General features: G+C 41.2%; 2 protein-coding genes across 4 annotated transcripts in view; one reads left to right on the top strand and one right to left on the bottom strand.

The window, feature by feature from the left end:
- LOC311302904 (uncharacterized protein) overlaps positions 1–13,160 on the bottom strand; it is a 32,156-nt gene extending 18,996 nt beyond the window's left edge. The window contains exons 1-2 of the mRNA XM_084429030.1: positions 13,075–13,160; positions 673–732 (exon numbers count right to left, since the gene is read on the bottom strand). The gene's annotated coding sequence lies outside the window, so the exon portion shown is untranslated. The remainder of the gene's footprint in view (positions 1–672; positions 733–13,074) is intronic.
- Positions 13,161–13,317: 157 nt separating this feature from the next.
- The window catches only part of l1camb (L1 cell adhesion molecule, paralog b), an 85,691-nt gene continuing 74,100 nt past the window's right edge, over positions 13,318–24,908 (top strand). For 2 of the 3 annotated variants that reach the window (XM_084427233.1, XM_084427235.1), the window contains exon 1: positions 13,318–13,451. The gene's annotated coding sequence lies outside the window, so the exon portion shown is untranslated. The remainder of the gene's footprint in view (positions 13,452–24,908) is intronic. The other variant, XM_084427231.1, reaches the window with a different exon arrangement.

Raw genomic sequence — 24,908 nt, 5'->3', positions numbered from 1 at the left:
AACGTTAGACACACATCCAATATATTCGCCATTATAGGAGATGTGCTATAATGGCGAATTATAGCTTTCAGTGATACGGGTGTAAATAAGACGATCGATAGGCGAAACCACGCATGCAATGCTAGCGGGCTAAGGCTAGTAGCGGAAGTTTGGAAAGTTGGATATAAGTAGCGATATGAAAGCAATCCGATTGTTTTTTATAGATAATAGTATCAGAGATATGTTCACACGCTGTAAAAATAGAAAATGTTCGTTTGTAAATGAGTGTAAAGAACAAAGTCAAGGATTATGAATCAATTCGACAGAGCTCAAACACAAACAACGCGCTCAGTCGCGACGCATGCGCAGTAAGTGCAGCACAGACAGCTCATTCTCCTACAATGGCAAATAGATCATAAATGATCCCCTTTTAAGGTTAGAGGCAATGTCAAAAGGAAGATCACAATGAGGACATTTGCTGAGTACTATTACTTCCTTACAAATGTATCCTTTGCACGACTCACAGTAAAAGTGAATTTCAAATTGATTTGTAATGGATAGAAAGGGTATGTATTTTGTGGCTGGCAGAATACTTGGAAACAAGATGTGCAGTAATGACAGGAAATCTTTCAGACCCTCTCCACTTATTTTATGACGCAGGACAAATGGGAGAATCATTAAAATAGTCTCTACCTTTATGACATCACTTCCTGGATATATAGGTTCATCTCCATCATCCAAGTGCAAGGGATCCTAAAATAAAATAAAAAGTTAAGCATTATCATAATTAAATTGTTTTAAGCCATGTGTGCAAACTAAATGTAAATGCACATAAATGTAAAATGACTATGTAAAAGTCATCTTAATACGCCACATTTCCTGCAGCAGATGGTGGCACTATGACCGTGAACCATAATACCCATATCCATGTGATTATTTAAATTTAGATGAATTTCATGTCATGACCGAGATTGGTGGCGATTGCATGAATCCACTAAGAGGAGTACTTTAACTTCACATACTGATTTAAGGCGAGACACGGCAGGCAAAAACACTGATTTTCATGCAATGGTCAGTTTTGAGATTTTGGGCTAGTTTACTCCTTCAATATGTGTTCTTTCAAGCTGCTATAAAGAAAACGTTGAAAATATACATTAAGATGTTTATTTTATTACATTTTGTTTACTCGCGGCAGTAAGTTTCTCCCAAATTTACCAAGAAGTTAGCATTCCAACGCGACACGCCGAGATCCGTCTGTTTACTGAAGTCTGTCATGACCGGTATTCGTTGTAAAGCTCTGAGTCTCCTGCACAATGCTATGTAACCCAAATATGGGCATTTCCTTTCTATCAGTAACCAATCGTGACTGTCCAAAGGGGGATTTAAAGCTAATGACAAAATCTCATTCAGAGCTGTTTAAATCTTTAACTGCCGTTTTCTCAAAATGAGTTTTTTGTCATTCACCAGTACAAACATCTCAGCCTATGTAGCACCAAACTTACCAGTTATCACTTAGCAGTATTCTGAAGATATTTTCACGTCACATCTGAGAACAAATGCAAGTTTATATTTTCTTTCAGATTATGTAATTTCTGTAATGAAGTCTGTATCATAAAATGACATACATACTTCTTTCTGTTGTTATTTTGTAGATGTTTGTTGTAACTAAATGGCTTAAATGTAATTCAAGATAATTTAGTAAAACCATGGCTACACTGTGGTAATACAACCAATTTATGGTACATGATCCATGGTTTTTAAAAGCATGGTTACTACAATCATGGTTACTGTGGTTTTTCTGTAGTATTACGACAATATAAAAGTCTCTTCTGTCTCTTCTGCTCACCAAAGGCTTAATTTATTTGATCCAAAATACAGCAAAAACAGTAATATTGTGAAATATTTGTACAATTTATAATAACTGTTTTCTATTTGAATATATTTTAAATGCAATTTATTTCTGTGTTGGTAAAGATGAATTTTTAGTATCATTACTCCAGTCTTCAGTGTCACATGATCCTTCAGAAATCATTCTAATATGATGATTGGATGCTCAAGAAACATTTATTATTATCAATGTTGAAACCGTTAACAGGATTATTTGATGAATAGAAAGTTCAAAAGAACAGCATTTATCTGAAATAGAAAGCTTTTGTATCACTGTCACTAGTCACTACCGTTCAAAAGTTTGGGGTCAGTAAGAGTTTATTCTTTTATTTATTTTTGGAAAGAAATTAAATAAATTAATAATTGTATTGACAGTTTAGACATTTATTATGTTGCAAAAGCTTTCTATTTTAGATAAATCTTGTTATTTTGAACTTTTTATTCATCAAAGAATCCTGAAACTGGATTTACTGAGGATTTGTTTGTAAACATAACACTGTTCACTGCAGGCTTTTCAGAGAGACTGGAAATAACAGATGATGCAGTGACGACTACATTGGATCTGACAGCAATGTTGCAACACACAAGTGTGAGAAACAGTGTTTTTACCCTTATAAATAATTATTTGGTTTGAGTAGGGCAAACTTAAATTAATCAAATTAGTTCCCTTTCAGTCGGTCATGTTCAGCGTACATCAGAACTGAACTGACAAATTGGGATCATGCTAGGGAGCCCTATCATCTTCAAGTGTTAACAGAACTAGCCAATGCATATTTGCATCTCAAATTCCGCCTCGCAGCACTGGTATAAATAGGAAGCTGTTGCAAGCACCGTTTGTCTTTGACTCCGGAGCCGAACAGTCGTTTGTTGTCTTTGAAGAGATTTCAACGAGCGTGTGTGCCGGTGCTTTTTCTGGAAGAAGACTCTCCTGCAGTGTCAGTGTTGACAGTGCGAGCAGCGGTGGTCGCAAGCATTATAACAGAGAAATCTGTTGGTTGGTTAGAGAGCATTGAGTGAGTGAGTGCTTCCCCTGCCAGTGCTGCCGTTTCCCCTGTGTCCTTCTGCATTTTAGAGAGTTAATTCCTGAAAGAGCAACACGGGTGTGTCTGCGTCTTTTTCAAGATGTCATTCTACCTGTGAGTTTTGTGTGACGGTCACAATCACTGCATCGTGTGTCTGGGTATTCAGCATGCTAAAGCAGCCTTTGTGGATGGTTCATGTTCTCACTGTGGGAACATGACCATTTCAGTGTTGAGATCAGGACTCTCATACCTGCTAAAAGGTGAAGTCCCCATACCCATGCCCTGATCTAGTGTCCCTTCTGGCCAAACCCAGAAGAGAGCTACTTCGTTGTGTGGGATGGGTAATCTTAGAATCACAGTGAGGGCTTCCCCACCTGGTAACCAGTCCCTGTGGGCCCCTCAGTCCTCCATAACACCTCAGCCTGTGGAACGACCAGCTGTTTCATTCGGGGCTCCCCCTGATGACAGGATGTCGATCGCTGCATCGGAAGGGGAGCTGGACTCTGGAGATGATGACACGGCTGCTTTGCCTCCTTCTGGGACAGTAGCTTTGCCCGATCCAGATCCAGAAATGTCAGTTATGCTGTCCCGGGTCAGGCTTGAGTGGAACCCTCCACCGTGTCTCGAGTCCTCGAGGTTGGATGATTGGTATCTTGGGGTGGGTCGTGCAGGTCCTCAGCACATTACCCCAGTGCCATTCTTTCCCGAAGTGCATGAGGAGCAGGGATGTGCACAGGGGGGTTGCTCATGTGGCAGGTCTAATGAAATATATCCTGCCTGCAGGTGGCTGATTAATTCATTTGAGCTCGTCCTATCAGTGAGCTGTAATAGCGCATATAAACAAGCTGGTTAGAGTGTATGGTGTCATGAGGCACCGCCCCTTCCCGTGTCGTCATTCAGGGCGACATGCAAGCTTTCGCGGCTGGCATTTGGCTGAGGTTGTACCCTTGATGGTCAAAGTATGGTTGTTTATACTTCATGTCCGGAATGCTTAGTTATTGCCGACGCGCACGCTGTCCACCTGATAGATGGGATGAGCCCACATGCATGTTGTCTGCCTGACTGAGTTGGTCCTCAGAGATCGCACCTAAAAGATGTAGTACGGACCAATGGGTCGCATCTGCACCGCCGATTAGTTTCCGTGCGGTTGACTGCGTGGGACTACTTCTGGAGGCGCTGTTGCTTTGCTGCTTTTGCTGTTGCTTTGATCCGCTGTGGACAAAGGACTGAAAACACTGTCCTGTGTGTTTATTTTAGTGTGTGTGCCTCCATGTGAGCCCTTTATTTCGGGGTTGTCTCTGTGTCTTGTGACACCAGGAAAGTTTTCTTTTCGTTTGTATTAGTTTTTATTTTGTATTTTGACTCAGAATTTTGTAATATGTTTAACGTGAAACTGAACATCTCTACTCCAATTTCTGTCTCTTGGAGTGACAGTTCTGAGTGTGTTTCAACAGTGACAGTTCTGAGTGTGTTTCAACAGTGACAATTCTGAGTGTGTTTCAACAGTGACAGTTCTGAGTGTGTTTCAACAGTGACAATTCTGAGTGTGTTTCAACAGTGACAGTTCTGAGTGTGTTTCAACAGTGACAATTCTGAGTGTGTTTCAACAGTGACAATTCTGAGTGTGTTTCAACAGTGACAATTCTGAGTGCGTTTCAACAGTGACAATTCTGTTCCAGGAGCTGAGTGCACAAAGCAGGGGCGGATTGTTGGTGGTGGTCTCCCTCACGAGTGTGGTGTGCTGAGTGGTGTGAGTGTGTGTGTGTGTGTGTGTGTGTGTGTGTGTGTGTGTGTGTGTGTGTGTGTGTGTGTGTGTGTGTGTGTGTGTGTGTGTGTACTGGTGTGAGTGTATATGCACAGGCGTACGGAAAAGGTGACTTGTCGTGGAGGCCTTATGTGCCCTTATCCACTGCTCTGCCTCGGCTCCTGTCCTGCTGACTCAGGTCGCTCCATGTGTGCTTGTGGAACCACAAAATTGTCTACATTTGAGTGCTGTTGATGTTTGTGCATTTTATATTGATTATTTATCTTTAATAAAACAAATTTATATTTTTGTATCCACGTCTCCTGCCGCCTTACTGTGGACGAACCTGTGTTTCCTTAAATAACAAACTATATTTTATTGTCCCTGGCAAGATTCCAGGGTGGCGTAGTCGTTAGCAGAGATCATTTTATGCTTAAAGTCATTCTATCCCATCCTCATGCTGCTACACTCAGGTTGCCCGGGCAACTGCCCATATGCCCTTCTCGACTCACGTTGCCCTTCCAAGGGGGAAAATAAATAAATAAATAAATAAATCGTACAATGGATGCAGAATTTCACGTAGGCCTAGATAAAAAAAAAATCGCAAAACCTCATTCACTTCCATTCGGGCACCGAAAGTGAAAGTCAGTAGGGGAAGGGCAAACTCTGCACGCGACCGGCACCTGAGCTGAGCCTGCATGAGCGGCCCTAGAAGGAGATTGTCACAGTTGTCGGGTGAGACGACTTAATGTTGTCGGAAAAGGTGAGTTTGTGATGTATAACAAACAAACGATCATCATCATCAAGTTTTATGAAATGAATTAAAATCTTCATAAATCCAGGCTGAGTTTGCCACGTTTAGCCTAAATAATCAGACAGATAGCTTGCAGACAAGCAGCCTAGGCTACTATTTTTTTAGGCATTATGGCAAACTAAGCTAAGCTACATGTCTGCTGATAGTTAGTTTCTCACATTTCGTTTTAGCAAGAAGAATGAATGATGGAAGTAATGCATCACATTAATTATTTTATTCAAAATGGTTAAATGCCTAAATCCTATCACTATTTTGGGTATTGTTTGAAGCCAAGATGCCCACTGAAAAGAGGCGGATTCAGGAGAGGGAGAGACAATTCAGGGAGGCAGCAAAGGGCAGCACATCACTGCAGGGTTGCGAAAAAGCCAACCAGCAGGTGAGACAGAGACTTTGCACTGTGATAAAGATGACATGACACTGTGTAGGCGAATTGATTAATTAATCAGACTCATATTTTAGCCTACTAATGGCAATGTTTCATAATTACATTACATGAGGAGGAGCAGTCACAAGCCTCCAGACAATGTGAGGAAATAGTGCTCTGACCCTTTTTTCAGGTCAGAGCAACTGCCCCTCAAAATTCATGTGCACGTCCCTGATGAGGAGGTTACCAGGTCGTGGACGGCACCTTTTTCTGCCAGAAAAACAAACTTGGTACCTCACTACCCTTGATGGAGGAGCGGCCAAAGGGTACGTGTCTATCCCCCCAGTGGTCAAGTCAAGTCATCTTCATTTATATACTGCTTTTAACAATGTAGATTGTTCATAAGTGGCTTTACATTGATAATAGGAAAATAAAGTAACAGAGCTTGTTTTGGCTTTATAGCAGCTCTAGAAAAAAGTTATTGTCCAGCTAAAGTTAGTTTTGATTGATTCACTTCCGTCGCAACGATCATTAGATATTAATTACTTAGTCGCTAACACAACACCGTTTTAACAGAAAACTCTTAAGTTCTTTCTGCGCAAACTTTAAAACACGAACCTGTGAGAACGCTGATGGCGTGCACATGTGTATTACGAGTTCAGTCTATAGGTATGCGCGTTTGAATATATGTGCGCAGGCGTGTAGTCCTTCCCTACATCCAACCCTCAACATACTACTTGTCTGGCCTTAAAATTAATAATACAGAATTTTACCGCTTCCGCGTAGCCACGTGAACCGGAATTATCCCGACAATGCTTTATCTGTAGAGAGGTAAAGGGAGGGAAGGAGGTCTTCACAAGGAAGAGCCTAGTTGACACTTCAGGACTGCGCTGTCGTTGCGTCCAGGCGCAGGTCCTTCATCAGATCTGGATACGGCCTGGATCCGGCAGACTGCAGTAAACCTCGGGATAAACAGAGAGACTAATATTAGCGTAGACGCCATTCTTCTTGTGATGTAACGAGTACATCAGGATTTATGGGTAGTGTTCCTGGTTCCGGCTGACCTAATCTATGCAGCCTAACATTGAATTATAGAAGTCTATAATGTGTTATGTGAATGCTAGGTCAAAGAGATGTGTTTTTAGTCTAGATCTGAACTGACAGAGTGTGTCTGCTTCCTGGACAATATTAGGGGCCGCTCACATATCGCGCATAAAAACGCGTCGAAAACGCTAGGTGCGCCGCGTTCTCCTTTTTTCCAAAGCGCTCGGGTGGTTGCGCTCCGGAGGCGTCTGTCGTTGCTAAGCAACTATCAGCTGCGCTCTCCGTTACAGCAAGGAAATTTCAGCAATGGATTTCCACCACAGAAAAACCCTTGCAGTAACTCTGTTACAAGATTTATTTACTAAGAAAAGTAAAAAACACCGCAGTGTTTGGGTGCACCCCATACTACAGAAACGCAAAAACCATGGGGAATTTCACCAGCTGATTCAGGAGCTCCGCCTGGACAATGGGAGGTTCAAAACCTATTTCAGAGTGGACAAGGACCAGTTCGATTATATTTTAAGAAAAGTTGGCCCAAGCATTAGTAAACAGAGCTTCTGCCGTGAAACTATCTCTCCTGCGCAACGGCTCTGCATTTGTCTGCTGAGGAGAAAAGGTAAGCAAGCCGATTGGTTGGTTCTTGTCACGTGACCTGCGGTGCGCTTGCGGCATTCTGAAAAGTTGAGATGTTTTTATCTCAATGCGGCGCGGACGCGCTTAGAAAAAACGAGCGCGTCGCACCGCGACCGCGTCGCTTCCATTATGAGCGCGCATACAGCGCGGCTACATTTGAAATAACGAACTTGCGCGCGCAAAAGACGCGATATGTGAGCGGCCCCTTAGGAAGACTGTTCCAAAGTTTTGGTGCTAAATAGGAAAAGGATCTACCGCCAGCAGTCGATTTTGATATTCTAGATATTATCAACTGGCCGGAATTTTGAGATCGCAATAGACGTGAAGGACTATAATGCATTAAGAGGTCGCTCAAGTACTGCAGAGGTAAACCAGGGTGATCCGCGTCTTCCTTCCAAGGTCTGTAAATTCTTGTCCGTTCTCATGGGCAAGGCTTACAAGGCCTGTGGTCAAGCCGCTTCCTCCCTGCATGCCATGGTGTTGCTGCAGGTCCCGAGCATGGCTTCTCACGCACCCCCTGCTGATCCTTGGAAACAGGTAAGTGTTGCACCGCTCACTCAGACCCTACTTCGGGCCGCTATGCCATCCAAGTCGGGTCCCTGTCTTCTACCTCGCTGTGGTGCCCCTGGTCCCCCTGGTTCGGTCTCTGGGAACCTGGCTAGTGCTTTCAAGTCCGTCCAGCTGGCTCCTCTGTACCATCAGACTCGGCTATGTGATTTAGTTCGCCAGGCGTGCGCCCAAGTTCAGGGGCGTTCACTTCAGCTCTGTGTTGAAGGTGGTGGGTTATGTCCAATCTTGGAGTCTTGAATCGGGCCCTACACTAGCTTCCGTTCAAGATGCTAATGCAGAAACGCATTTTCGAATGCATCCATTCCTGAGATTGGTTTGCAGCGATCAACCTGAAGGACGGGTACTTTAATGTCTCGATCCTCCCACAACACCCGTTCCTGAGCTTTGCGTTTGACTGAAACTTTTTCAGAGGTTCCTGGGGCATGTGGCATTCTGTCTGACCAATCAGTGATCTTCAGTGTTTTCACGTCACATTTTAGTACCGGTACGGTACGCTTGGAACCTCAACAGAGGTGGTACCATTTAAAGCGAGCCGAAGCGAGCCGTACCGTACCGTACCATGCAGTGGAAATGCGCCATAAGCGTGCCGTACCGAACCGAGCCGTACCGTACCATGCAGTGGAAAAGCGCCAAAGCGTGCCGTACCGAACCGAGCCGTACCGTACCATGCAGTGGAAAAGCGCCAAAAGTTAATTAATAACCATTCCTTAATGTCCCGGATGCAATCTATCAAGGTCTGAATGGAATCACCAGCTTTCAATGGCAGATACAGCTGTGTATCATCGGCATAAAAATGGAATAAAACATTGTGCTTCTTAATAATATCCCCCAACGGACGCATATATACGTTAAAAAGAAGCGGACCCAGAATAGAGCCCTGAGGTACTCCACTAATAATAGGAGCAGAAGATGAAGAGAACTTGCCTATCTCCACAGAAAAAGAAAAATACCTGTCTTTAAGATAAGAACTAAACCATCGTAAGGCTGTACCCTTAATACCGAATAAATGCTCTAAACGCCTAATAAGAATATTATGGTCAACAGTATCAAAGGCAGCTGTAAGATCAATACAGCATTTTTACCAGCATCAACTGTAAGTAAAATGTCATTGAGTACTTTTAGCAAGGCAGACTCTGTGCTATGATGGACAGTAAAACAGATTGAAAAGGTTCTAATAACTTGGCTGCATTTAAAAACAAGTTCAATTGAGACAGCACGACTTTTTCTAAAAGTTTTGATAAAAATGATAACTTAGAGACAGGCCGATAATTATTAAAGCAACCCTCACCCAGACCTTGTTTCTTAAGCAGAGGCTGAACAAACGCATGCTTAAGCCCTGTCCCATCTTCCGCCCCAAAGTGCGGGGGGATCAGGAGGCTTTCTCTAGGCACTGGAAGGTGGCTGCACTAGGTGGCGTGACCCTGGGGCTCCTGCTCGGCCCTTCAGCAAAAAAATAAAAATTGTGCTTGCATCTGCTTCCTATTTATACTCGCGTTGCGGAGCGGAGAAATAGATGCAAATCTCGCATGCTAATGTGCATTGGCTCATTCTGTTAACACTCAAAGATGATAGATCTCCTTAGCGCAATCCCAATTTGTCGGTTCAGTTCTGACGTATGTATCTGTTCCCTCCTTCAGGGAACGAGGGTTACATATGTAACTGAAAATTCAAACAAATTAACAAATTTCCCAGCATGCTGGTTTTTTTTGTGTGCAAGATTAATGTTAATGGGGAGATTAAGTAGTATGAAATGTTTTTCTATGCAAATTTACAAGATTTTCTGTTATGTAGGATTTTTTTGTTGGGGCTTACGATCATGTGACTAGTGGAGCATAAGCTTAGTTTGAGAACAGGCCTGTGAAATGTTCTATATTGCCTTAATCATTCAGCAATTTCGATGCTAATCAAAGCATTGTATTACCAGTTAGCATGCAAGCATTTGCTGAATTAGCTAGTTATAGCTATTTACGTTTCCACAATTAAGTTAGATTACATGATGATTTTGAGTTAAAAAAAATTAGTTAGCTTGCTCAAATATTTCAAGTTAACGTACAAAATAAAAATCAGCTTGTTCTGCTTATTTAAACTTGGAATTTCTTTACTTAAAATGTTATTACCTCTACTGTGCAACGAGATAAACACCTTTCTGTAACGTCTTCATTTCAACACTCATATAATGTAATGAAATACAATTACAGATGGAATCAATATAAATACAGATGATATTTTGGTAACACTTTACAATAATAGTACATGAATAATCATGTACTAATACCTGAATTAATAATTACTTTACTATGAACTAATGATGAGTTAAGACATGTATTAATGAGGTACTAACCTTAATTACGACATGAGTATCATGAATTCCTACATGAATATACCATCTTAACTACGCGTTAGTACATGCTTGTTAATTAATGTATTAATTAACATTTCGAGGTAAAGTAAATCAAACATGCTCTAGATCAGAAGAAAGATGTACTAAAAGGGCACAATGTTAAATTGTTCATAAATTTAACACCATCAATTGTCACATACATCAGTGAATGACACAAGATGTCTTGAAATATTTATATTAAACCTACTCATTGAACACACATTCCGTTTTAAGTGATTCCACTGCTGCCTTCAAGTGTAAAATACCTACTACACTAGCATATTCATTAAACAGATGCAATTTTCAAAATTAAAATCAGTGTTAGCACAGATGATGGTTATTTTCTGGATTTGTTTACTGTCTTTATATCATAATGCAGTCGGATGTTAGTCTTGTTTGCTGGCTCTTCTTTGGGGCCACTATTGCCCCTTCAAAATTTGTCCACTTTTTTCCTACCGTTCAGTTCCTTCTCCATCTAAATTCAGGCACAGCACCTCTGCTCTTCCACTTCTTTACAAACCACCGACAAGCACCAAATGATATCTGATTTAGAAGAGCTGAATATGTATAAAACATGTGTAATTGATACATTTTTGAAGATTTACTCTTGGATTTTCCAAGTAATTAATGATGAGTTAGTAATGATGTGCCCCCCCAAGTAAAGTCATGACATTATGATACATTAACAAGTCATGAATTCATGTTACTTTCCAAGTAATTAATGATGAGTTAGTAATGATGTGCCCCTCCATGAAGTAAAAGTAACATGAATTCATGACTTGTTAATGTATCATAATGTCATGACTTTACTTGGGGGGGCACATCATTACTAACAAATTTTGAAGGGGCAATAGTGGCCCCAAAGAAGAGCCAGCAAACAAGACTAACATCCGAATGCATTATGATAGAGACAGAAAGACAGTAAACAAATCCAGAAAATAACCATCATCTGTGCTAACACTGATTTTAATTTTGAAAATTGCATCTGTTTAATGAATATGCTAGTGTAGTAGGTATTTTACACTTGAAGGCAGCAGTGGAATCACTTAAAACGGAATGTGTGTTCAATGAGTAGGTTTAATATAAATATTTCAAGACATCTTGTGTCATTCACTGATGTATGTGACAATTGATGGTGTTAAATTTATGAACAATTTAACATTGTGCCCTTTTAGTACATCTTTCTTCTGATCTAGAGCATGTTTGATTTACTTTACCTCGAAATGTTAATTAATACATTAATTAACAAGCATGTACTAACGCGTAGTTAAGATGGTATATTCATGTAGGAATTCATGATACTCATGTCGTAATTAAGGTTAGTACCTCATTAATACATGTCTTAACTCATCATTAGTTCATAGTAAAGTAATTATTAATTCAGGTATTAGTACATGATTATTCATGTACTATTATTGTAAAGTGTTACCGATATTTTACCAAGTTGTCACAGACTGGAGTATCCTCGGTATGTGAGGTGTAGGTTTGTCTTCTGATTTGGGATTAGACTCTGGCTCAAACATGTATGGCAAACATGGGATGTTTTCACATGAGTTCTGGCGGGGATAAAGTATATTTCTCTAGTTTTATGGATGTTTACATATTTTTAGTGGACAACAAGACAAAAATACTGATGCCATTTTTTTATTATATTGGTAAAATATAACATTTGAGATCTATTTCAGTGGATCCTTATTGCTTGTTGTTGTGACTGTTCCGGTAAAGGCACATGAGTGATGGAGCAAGACAGATCCTGTCAAGCCATTCTAGTTCAGACTGGCTTAAGTTAAGTGCAATACAGAGATTTATTGATGTAGAGAGAGAAGGAAGGATCCTTGAGAGAGTCTTCTTCTCTTATCAGATTATCAAATACCAAAAGGAGACTCTGAATCAATCCAAACCTCCCAGAAACAAACATAAGTGTCCACATGCACACAAGCAAATGAGACACTCGCTTACAGACAGCCGAGGTCTTTAATCTCTGCTCGGGCTTGTGTTCAGCTAGTGCTGGCGTGTGTCAGAGGGCCCATGTCACCCCACACCCGCTCCATCTGCTCCTGGCCGGGTGGGGGTGGCAGGGTGGGGGGGCTCTGTGCATATTGTGTTTTTACAAGCATATTCATGTTCCATTAAATCATACCGAATTACAGTATTGGTTTTAAGAAAACAAAATGAGATATTCTGCAGACCTCTAAATATAGATGGATGGAATTTCAGCTTAAAGCCAATAATCATCATTTTAACTTAAAGGCAAGCAAACTCCATTGACGTGCATAGGGTGAATGTCATGATGACCAGGCCACATTTCTCACTCAAAATGAAAGAAAAAATTGTTTGTTTTTTTTAAATTGGCCTGTTTGTTAAGATTCTTTGCATAATTGCATTATTTCTATGATGATTCCCATTAAATTATATTTCCTATAAAATTATTTTTCTATTCTTAGAATAAAAACACTTCTGCTATTGTGTATAAATATTTTACAATTTAGATAATATTCTATTATTTAGGTATTACAGTAATGAGATTGAGATTATGTGTTAGAAATGGGTAAACAAAACAAAGAGCCAGGCCTGCCAGGGTGATGTTGAACTGCCAGTGGCAATTAATGTAGTCGAGAAGAAATCTCTTAAAAATACCTTGGATAGTTCGGATTGTTTGGGGTGCTCTGAGGGGTGCGGAGAACAATCAGAGGAAAAGCTGGAACCTCTCCATTGTGGCTGAGACAGAAAGAGGGAGAGAGAAGGGAGGGGAGGGATAGACAGAACAGAGAAAGAGATGATGTCACCTCCACTCATCCGCCAATCAGAGGTGTGTGGGAGGAGCACATGCTGAGGAGGGGAGGGGGCTGAAGGGTGTGTTCTCCCTCACTGCAGCATCCGTCAAGGCTTCACCCATTGGATGGGATGAACAGAGAGAAAGACAGAGGAGAAGCAGAGAATAAGGCGTGTCACCGTGACCATACCACAAGATAGAAACCTGTCTTCTGTCCAAGACCTTCACACTACCTGTAAAGGTAAGACACTCTGATCCTTTTAGAAACAAAACTGTGCCTTTTGGCTGTATGTACGTGGTTGTGTGTGTGTGTGTGTGTGATGGTGATACCTCAGTCATTAGGGGCCGAATGCAGCTCGAACACACCTTGGCCTTGTGTGTGTATTCACATTAGTGAGGGAGTGTGGCAGATTCAGATCTTGCACACTTGGAGATTGATGGAACTATTATCTGTTATCAGAAATGGTGATTTTTTGTATTTTTGTATTTTTTATTTTTTTTATAGTCTGTTATTATGTCCAATAATTGGAGATTATTTTGATAGAATGATTTTCAATACAAGCATGGGTGCACGAGTACGTATATTATTGCAGAAACAGGGCACTTTCTATTCCGTTCAATTCTGGGAATCAATTTGTTGAAAAGTAAGCTTGTTTGTTTTAAATGTAATGCAATCTGGTGTCAGTCTAACTCAGATCATGCTGTGATATAATACCCCTCTTCAGGAGCAACATCAGCCAGCTGTGAGGGAAACACATGATGTCTTTATCAGTTCAAAATTCTATATTATTTCAGCAATGTGCTCTGCTTTTTAGTTGCCACCCCGCCTATCTGTGTGTGTGTGTGTGTGTGTGTGTGTGTGTGTGTGTGTGTGTGTGTGTGTGTGTCGCTAGCAGGTGAACGGCCTCAGCCATTGTTTCTTTATGTGGCGTGGATGTTATGATGTAGCCCAAGCTATATAAGAAAATCTTTTAATGTTTGTAATTGTGATTCTCCAGGATTGACAATGCTTAGTGTATCCTTGATTTCACTGGCCTCAATTATAATATGGTAAAATGCTGAATCACAAGCATGTCATCATATAATTCAATATGGCACAATAAACATGGCACTGCACTGTTATTTAACTGAACATTAAACATAATAATAATAATAATAATTGGTCGAGGGAGTGACAGTAGATTTGTCATATTTCTCTCTTCTCATTGCTAATTTTTTCCTTTTTGGAAAAGTTGTGAAAATGCTATTGTGATTTTTTCTTTTTTCTTTTCTTTTGCTATTAGAGCAAATGAGAATGCAAAATGATAGGCTGTTTGCTGTATTCTCCTAGAGAAATTCACGTCTGCTTCTGAGACCCCATAAATGTCCATATTAGGGCTGTAATCTGTGTGTAATCTATAAGTGTAATAACAGAATGACCCGTCGCTGTATTCAGATGAAACCCGATGTAGACGATGCTTAATCCGGAAGAGCGTTCAAAACTAAATGAAAACTCTATAACATTTACAGTTTCCATAGAAAGATGCCTTGAATAATTCACACATTTATTTATTAATGTTATTACAGCCATTATTACAGACTGGTGGGCCGCTGGGTTGGTTTGGGGGTTTAGATTATTTATTGAAACATTATTTATTGAAACATAACAGTTTCAATAAATATGCTAAAATAAACCTAAAAAAGCATTGCATTTACTTGGAAATGTGTTACCCAACAGTATGCACATATATAAGACCATAATAAATAAAAACACGATTATTTACAGCTGTGTAATTTACATTGGAACTAATAAATTAATTATACAAGCTCATAGCTATTGGTAAGAAATTATTATTATTTTTTTTCATAATTGTAATGCTTAAATAAACATATTCTGACAGTGAGTCTTGATAACCACAGGCTGCTCACTCCCACTGTATTACACATGCCTAAACACAGGTCCAAAACTATACGCACCTTCACAAAGAAATTTCATAACAAAAATGACTTATATTCCTCTACCCATCTAATAAATCTAATGCAAAGTAAATTACTATGACATATTCAATATAAATATTCCATATGTCTGCCCGAACCATGGTAAATTACTACAGTACATTCATGGTAAATGTTTGTAAGGGTGATTAGGAGAAGAGGAGGAGGAGGAGGAGGAGGAGGAGGAGGAGGAAGATGAGAGGAGGAGGAGGAGGAAGATGAGAGGAGGAGGAGGAGGAGGAGAAGAGGAGGAGGAGGAGGAAGAGGAGAAGGAGAGGAGGAGGAGGAGAAGAGGAGGAGGAGGAAGATAGGAGGAGGAGAAGAGGAGGAGGAGGAGGAGGAGGAAGATGAGAGGAGGAGGGGGAGGAGGAGGAGGAGGAGGAGGAGGAGGAGACGAGGAGGAGGAGGAGAAGGAGAAGAGGAGGAGGAGGAGGAGGAGGAGGAGGAGGAGGAGGAGAAGAGGAGGAGGAGAAGAGGAGGAGGAGGAGAAGGAGAAGAGGAGGAGGAGGAGGAGGAGGAGGAGGAGGAGGAGGAGGAGAAGGAGAAGAGGAGGAGGAGAAGAGGAGAAGAGGAGGAGGAGGAGAAGGAGAAGAGGAGGAGGAGGAGGAGGAAGAGGAGAAGGAGAAGAGGAGGAGGAGGAGGAAGAGGAGGAGAAGAGGAGGAGGAGAAGGAGGAGGAGAAGGAGAAGAGGAGGAGGAGGAGAAGAGGAGGAAGAGGAGAAGGAGAAGAGGAAGAGGAGGAGGAAGAGGAGGAGGAGGAGGAGGAGGAGGAGGAGGAGGAGGAGGAGGAAGATGAGAGGAGGAGGAGGAGAAGAGGAGGAGGAGGAGGAAGAGGAGAAGGAGAGGAGGAGGAGGAGAAGAGGAGGAGGAGGAAGATAGGAGGAGGAGAAGAGGAGGAGGAGGAGGAGGAGGAAGATGAGAGGAGGAGGGGGAGGAGGAGGAGGAGGAGGAGAAGACGAGGAGGAGGAGGAGAAGGAGAAGAGGAGGAGGAGGAGGAGGAGGAGGAGGAGGAGGAGGAGGAGAAGGAGAAGAGGAGGAGGAGGAGGAGAAGAGGAGAAGAGGAGGAGGAGGAGAAGGAGAAGAGGAGGAGGAGGAAGAGGAGAAGGAGAAGAGGAGGAAGAGGAGAAGAGGAGGAGGAGGAAGAGGAGGAGAAGAGGAGGAGGAGAAGGAGGAGGAGAAGGAGAAGAGGAGGAGGAGGAGAAGAGGAGGAAGAGGAGAAGGAGAAGAGGAAGAGGAGGAGGAAGAGGAGGAGAAGAGGAGGAGGAGGAAGAGGAGAAGAGGAGGAGGAGGGGAGGAGGAGGAGAAGAGGAAGAGGAGGAGGAGGAGGAGGAAGGTGGTGCCGTCGGGCCGGATGGAGATGATTGGCGGGCTGCCAGTTGAATAGCCCTGACCGATATGGTCAATAAAGCTGGACAAGGATCAGCTTGAGTCGGACATATAGCCCGTATGCGCCAGAGAAACGAGGGCGCCGCCATCTTCAGAATATTGTCTCTGAACTTCCGTTTTTGCGGTCGCTCTGTATATTTCTATAGCATTGCTGTCCAGGAGTAATTAGCATTATTTAATTGTAAAGTTAACGAAAGTTATCATGAGGACTGTAATGTTTAAAGCAGATGTCTTAACAAATGTCAGTCGACTGGGAAGATTTTAAAACGAGCCGTTCATTCATAAATACACAAGATCGCTGTGAAAATACAGACCGGAAGTCAAAAGACAAGGAGCGCCGCGCTGAAAAGGGGCGGGGCTACAGAAGGTCTATAGCTTCAACAGCGCAACTTTAGAACAGAACAACAGAATATTTCGAATTTCCACCAACCAATCACAGCGCTAAACACAGGCTTTAAGCCGCTGAGAACCTTCTTCTGGATAACTTTGATAACTGAAGGACCTGAGTACCTGCATCAATTCATATACAGGCTACGGTCTATGCTAATATTAAATCCTGATTGTGCCAGAACCCCCTGTGCTATGCAAAAAATATGAAATCTGTGCTATTTCATATTAGCACAGATTTCATATTTTTTTGCAGATAAACACTTTAAATGAGTTCATGACAGAAATATTACAGTCGGCTCCTGCTTTCATGCTCGATCTCTTGCCAAATGTCTTACTGTTTTTAGAAATGCATGTTTCACTTTATTAAACACATTAAATTATTATTTTGAATTTCATATGATTAAGTGTAGTATATTTGACAATAAATTAATGCCTATACTCTTTCATTAAGTATGATTTGTAACAAGATGAACAGTTGGAAATAATATCATCACACGATACAGTCAAATGAAACACATTACAGTGTGGTTACACATTTATTAATATATTACCAAAATGTACAAGTTAAATGTATTTGTTCTCATTAGTTTCATTAATTCATGCAGTATGAAGAAACAATGAACTATTGTGTTTGTACTGACAATTAACATGATTAATGTTTTAAAATACTATTACTATACTATTACAATTATATACTATACTATTACAATTTATTGTACATAATATCTTGTGCATGTATGAACCGAAAGGTGACCTTATTTAAAAGTATTGTCATTAAATATTGTAGATATCGATCCAATCAACATCCATGTGAAAATAGCTCGTATCTAATAAAACATACACACACACATACACATACACACACACATACACATACACATACACATACACATAAACACACATATACACATACACATACACATACACATACACATAAACACACATATACACATACACATACACATGACGTGTATAGGAGGCTCATCTCTAAACTGGACGTGGTCCCAGCTGTGTTTGGGATGGGCAGCTCCGGTCCGGCTTCAGATTTACAGCTGTTCAGGGAATACACCAGTCAAGTCATATAGATTCATTACTTTTACAAACAATTGAATTCATTACTTTTACAAACAGCTGAATCATTTTTTCAAAATACCATAAGAATTGGGAGTAAATGAAGACATTGGGGTGAACTATTTCTTTAAGGAGATCTTTTTTAATAACTTGAACAGAAAGATCTTGGTTGTTGATGGAGACATGTACATTCTCAGACAGCTTTCCTGCTGTAGTGCTGAATGGATACATGCATTAACATGGCAGTGGAAATCAGGAATCTAGAACTAATACAGTGCAAACGAACACACAGATTAGTGTTGAAGAAAGTGCAGGGCACCGCTTCACCATGTCATTGCCTCAGTCTTCATCTATGCCCGTCTCTGATCTGACCTTTCTCTGTCCACTTCCTGTGACAGAATGGAGTCTTTGTTGTGTTCATTGACTCATTTTCTCTGAAGAACAGTGAGTGTATTAGCTTCCGTCAGAGTCCTTCATCTGGGTCACATCAATGCATGTCGCAGTTCTCAGAATGGCTGGAAATCCTGCCAGAGTCGCAGGAATCAGCTAATGGAGAAACACAGCGGACACACTGCCAATATATATAAAACTTCAACCAGTTTTCTTTTTTTTTTAAAGTAAAATATCTAAACCTTCTGATATCAAGATCACTGTAAAAAGTGGCCGTGCAGTTGTTGCTTTAAAGGGATAGTTCGCCCAAAAATGATATTTAGCCCATGATTTACTCACCCTCAAGCCGTTCGAGATGTATATGTCAATCTTTTTTCAGACGAACACATTTTCAGTTATTTTAGAAAATGTCTTAGATGTTTCAGTGGTTATAGTGTGAGGCTATGGGGTCCAGCTCGTTGAAGTCCGCAAATGTGCACGCATCCTCCACAAAAGTAATCCATCCGGCTCCAGGGGATAAACTAAGGCCTTCTGAGGGTAATCCGTGCGGTTTTGTCGTAAAAATATACATATTTAAAACTTTATAAACGAAAATAACTGGCTTCCGGTGGCGGTCGGCGCGCGTTCACGGAGATGGAAGCGTCGTGACGTAGAACGAACGTGACAGTGCAGCCAGAGAGCAGAGCAAAACAAAACTCTACGTTCGTTCTACGTCACGACGCTTCCTACGCCATATGCCAGCATCCATCTCCATGAACGCGCGTCGACCGCGACCGGAAGCCAGTTATATTCGTTTAAAAAGTTTTAAATATGTATATTTTTACGACAAAACCGCACGGATTACCCTCAGAAGGCCTTCGTTTATCCCCCTGGAGCCGGATGGATTACTTTTGTGGAGGATGCATGCTCATTTGCGGACTTCAACGAGCTGGACCCCATTGCTTCACATTATAACCACTGAAACATCTAAGACATTTTCTAAAATAACTGAAAATGTGTTCGTCTGAAAAAAGATTGACATATACATCTCGAACGGCTTGAGGGTGAGTAAATTATGGGCTAAATATCATTTTTGGGCGAACTATCCCTTTAAGGAGGTGTTTCTACCTGATTCTACCTATAAATTCTAATTTTGTTGTGTTGTAAAAAATGCTGTTTTAACTTAATTGAGTTCATACTAGATGCAGTAACTGACAGTGCAGTGCAAGGCAAGTGGATAAGGACAGCACATTTCATTGTACATGTTATAAAGTATAGCAAAAAAACAAACAAAAAACACAAACTATGTAGAATCATATAATTAGTAAAGCCCAACGAGCAGTATGAACACACACACATACTGTACACAAACTTAATTGTTAATTGTTGTGTGGGATAAGAAATACTGCTAGTCATCCAGATCCAGATCCAGATCCCACACATCCAGATCCAGATCCACACATCCAGATCCAGATCCAGATCCCACACATCCAGATCCAGATCCAGATCCCACACATCCAGATCCAGATCCACACATCCAGATCCAGATCCCACACATCCAGATCCGGATCCAGATCCCACACATCCAGATCCAGATCCAGATCCCACACATCCAGATCCAGATCCACACATCCAGATCCAGATCCAGATCCCACACATCCAGATCCACACATCCAGATCCAGATCCAGATCCCACACATCCAGATCCACACATCCAGATCCAGATCCAGATCCCACACATCCAGATCCACACATCCAGATCCAGATCCAGATCCCACACATCCAGATCCAGATCCACACATCCAGATCCAGATCCCACACATCCAGATCCAGATCCCACACATCCAGATCCAGATCCCACACATCCAGATCCGGATCCCACACATCCAGATCCAGATCCACACATCCAGATCCAGATCCCACACATCCAGATCCAGATCCCACACATCCAGATACGGATCCCACACATGCCAGTTGTGGGTCAACACTATTAGAGGTCGACCGATGGTAGATTTGTCCGATAACTAGGTTTGACCGTACGTGCCGATAACCGATTAATCAACCGATATTTTTAACTGGATACCGTATTAAAAACAAACGTAACACTCCAAGTAATCAGTGCTGAACTGAAATGTGCTAAATTGAATAAATATTTAAATATGAATATAATAAAATGAGAAGTTTAACAGAATGAATTCTACAGAAAATAATTGAAACATTAAAATATGACAGGTTTCTTTAGCTATAACCTGGAAATATACGTACATTTCACAGGTAACACTTCGCAAGTCCCATTTGTTAACAAGGATGTATTAGCTAGCTTTCATGAACTGCATTATGCAATATACATTTTTACTGCATGTATTAATATTTAATAATGGTTATGAATAACCTTGATCATTCATGTTAGTGCATAGTACATTAACTAAGGTTAACAGATAAAATACAAATTTTAACTCAATTTAAAATGTATTAGTAAATGTTGAAATTAACAAACTAACAATGAACAAAACTACAACATTTATTAACCTTAGTTAATGCTAAAAATTTAATCTTATTGTAAAGTGTTACCATTTCATATACAGTGAGGAAAATAAGTATTTGAACACCCTGCTATTTTGCAAGTTCTCCCACTTGGAAATCATGGAGGGGTCTGAAATTGTCATCGTAGGTGCATGTCCACTGTGAGAGACATAATCTAAAAGAAAAAATCCAGAAATCACAATGTATGATTTTTAACTATTTATTTGTATGATACAGCTGCAAATAAGTATTTGAACACCTGAGAAAATCAATGTTAATATTTGGTACAGTAGCCTTTGTTTGCAATTACAGAGGTCAAACGTTTCCTGTAGTTTTTCAGCAGGTTTGCACACACTGCAGGAGGGATTTTGGCCCACTCCTCCACACAGATCTTCTCTAGATCAGTCAGGTTTCTGGGCTGTCGCTGAGAAACACGGAGTTTGAGCTCCCTCCAAAGATTCTCTATTGGGTTTAGGTCTGGAGACTGGCTAGGCCACGCCAGAACCTTGATATGCTTCTTACAGAGCCACTCCTTGGTTATCCTGGCTGTGTGCTTCGGGTCATTGTCATGTTGGAAGACCCAGCCTCGACCCATCTTCAATGCTCTAACTGAGGGAAGGAGGTTGTTCCCCAAAATCTCGCAATACATGGCCCCGGTCATCCTCTCCTTAATACAGTGCAGTCGCCCTGCCCCATGTGCAGAAAAACACCCCCAAAGCATGATGCTACCACCCCCATGCTTCACAGTAGGGATGGTGTTCTTGGGATGGTACTCATCATTCTTCTTCCTCCAAACACGTTTAGTGGAATTATGACCAAAAAGTTCTATTTTGGTCTCATCTGACCACATGACTTTCTCCCATGACTCCTCTGGATCATCCAAATGGTCATTGGCAAACTTAAGACGGGCCTTGACATGTGCTGGTTTAAGCAGGGGAACCTTCCGTGCCATGCATGATTTCAAACCATGACGTCTTAGTGTATTACCAACAGTAACCTTGGAAACGGTGGTCCCAGCTCTTTTCAGGTCATTGACCAGCTCCTCCCGTGTAGTTCTGGGCTGATTTCTCACCTTTCTTAGGATCATTGAGACCCCACGAGGTGAGATCTTGCATGGAGCCCCAGTCCGAGGGAGATTGACAGTCATGTTTAGCTTCTTCTATTTTCTAATGATTGCTCCAACAGTGGACCTTTTTTCACCAAGCTGCTTGGCAATTTCCCCGTAGCCCTTTCCAGCCTTGTGGAGGTGTACAATTTTGTCTCTAGTGTCTTTGGACAGCTCTTTGGTCTTGGCCATGTTAGTAGTTGGATTCTTACTGATTGTATGGGGTGGACAGGTGTATTTATGCAGCTAACGACCTCAAACAGGTGCATCTAATTTAGGATAATAAATGGAGTGGAGGTGGACATTTTAAAGGCAGACTAACAGGTCTTTGAGGGTCAGAATTCTAGCTAATAGACAGGTGTTCAAATACTTATTTGCAGCTGTATCATACAAATGAATAGTTAAAAAATCATATATTGTGATTTCTGGATTTTTTTTTCTTTTAGATTATGTCTCTCACAGTGGACATGCACCTACGATGACAATTTCAGACCCCTCCATGATTTCCAAGTGGGAGAACTTGCAAAATAGCAGGGTGTTCAAATACTTATTTCCCTCACTGTAAATCCAAAGAGTCTGCTATGCTTAAAGATGGACATTTCTAAATATCTGCAAAGGCCAGGCCATTACAACTGCATACATGTATATTACATGTAGTCTCTCACTTTATTTGCTTCTATACTAGAACACTTGGTGATTATCTCATCAAAATAACAATATGTATTCCAGTGATAAAAAAGAATTGAGTCTGATTTGTTTCTGATTTGTTTATGTTTCTGTCGGCTGCATGAACATATCAATGTTGAGAAAGAAATCAGACACATGGATTCCACACATGCCAGATGTGGGCCGGATGTGGGCCGGATCTGGGCCAACACTATGTTGCTGTCTGGGAAAACTGCATTATATTCAATGCTGTCAATATGATACAGGTCCATATACATCCAGTAGATATACACAGATACAGGTCCATATACATACAGTAGATATACACAGATACAGGTCCATATACATCCAGTAGATATACACAGATACAGGTCCTTGAAAGTGCTTGAATTTATTTTTGCATATTAATCCATATTATTCCCTCCGGTCCGCTAATGTGTTATTTCGCCAACACTTCGTGGCCTGTGCATTCTAGCTTGCTTGATTTGCGTCAAGCGCACAAAACTACTACGATGGAACCTCAACATTTGTTGTTGGACACAACAAACATGTCCCCACATTAAGTCCTTGAATTTGAGGGTACTGGACCTGGAAAGTCCTTGAATTTGAAGTTAGCCGATGTGTGGGAACCCTTTATATAGTTGCATAGGACACGATATGTGATGTGATCTATCTTTATTTCTGAAAGTGCATTTACTTACAATAATCACACGACAAAAGAACTTTAAACAAAAGTCAGCAAGCATCGAAATAATCTTATAATAGTAATGCTGTAATACATGCTGAAACAATAACATATCCTCGTCCTGTTCAAAAGTGAACTCTTAATGCATGATGTTTCTCAGTGAGTGAGTGTGTGATCAGCAGGCGGTTTAACATCACATGACACACACAGACAGTCGTGAATCATCCAGCTAATGACTCGCAGTAACAGCATTAAGAATTGAGGGTTATGATCATTGAACAAGTGTCCGTCTCTTCTCTGAAGCGCAGTGTGTGGGGTGGATAGCCAGCAGTTCACTGACATTTGTTCCCGAATTCTCTCCATGCAGTTTTACGGTAATGAGCATGAGTGTGTGTGTCAGTGAACTGAATGGGGCTCTTATGAATAAACAACTGGTGAAGTCTTCCAGGAAAGGCTTTGACAGATCTCTGATGTGTTGTAACAGAGCTCTTGAAGACGACATGGACAGCTTTATACATCTCAGAGAGCTAGTGCTAGCTCAATAATGCAGCTCTAACATCATTAAACAGGCATGCATATTCTTTTACTGAATCAATAATACATGGTAATGTATTCAGTGTAATTTGCTTCTTAAGTTAAAGGGGTGGTATAAAGTCTCTGATGTCCCCAGAGTGTGTATGTGAAGTTTTAGCTCAAAATACCCCACAGATATTTTGCAAATGAGCTGCTGCTCCTGGCACAGGGGGCGGAGCTACAACAGCTTGTGTGTTAGCACATCCTATCACCTCTTCTCAGCTTGGACTCACCCCCTTTGTTGCCCGTTCCGGGGGCGGGGCTTATGTAAATTCTAGGGTTGGTGATGTCACTAGCCCGATAGGAAGCTGGTGTAGTCCCTTCCAGCCGTTTGTTGTAGTCCTTAAAAAGCGATTTCTCAAAAGCAAAAATCTCCCTTTGCTTTGAACTTTGAGCGTCGTAACTTTGCAGATGTTGTTTATGATCAAACAGAAACATTACACACTGACTACAGTTAGAAAAGTCAAATCATAATCAACCACCCCTTTAATGATTTTAGGTTATTTTGTGATTGACAGTGTGAGTATGAGAGCTCTCCTCTTCAAGAGCTGATACAGGTCCTGGTCTCGCACTGGTTCCAGTGTAAACGGGAACATGTTCTGACAGCTGACATGTAAATGTTTGGCTTCAACAGAGGAGCGTTTCTAATGAAGATAGGCTTGAAAGGGAAACACAAAAGGGACGTCTCTGTCTTTTGTTCAGAGGAGCCCCTCTAGGGTTAAGATCATTCAGTTGTTTCGGCAGGGTCCCGTGGGGAATATGGGACTCATTAATGCTGGAGGCTGCCATGTGTGTAATCGAGTAAAAGTCTTGCTCTGGGGTCCAGATGGAGGGTGTCTGATGACATCCTCGCATTAAACATTGGCCGACCAATGAAATTCCTGCTACTGGTTTGGTCCTTCACTGGTACAGTCCTTCACTGGTACAGTCCTTCGCTGTGCGCATCTCAGAAATGTG

This window comes from Rutilus rutilus, assembly GCF_951802725.1.
Source record: "Rutilus rutilus genome assembly, chromosome: 13".
In the NCBI taxonomy this organism is placed as follows: Eukaryota; Metazoa; Chordata; class Actinopteri; order Cypriniformes; family Leuciscidae; genus Rutilus; species Rutilus rutilus.
Note: the sequence above shows the minus strand (reverse complement) of the source record. Positions and strands in the feature narration are given on the sequence as shown.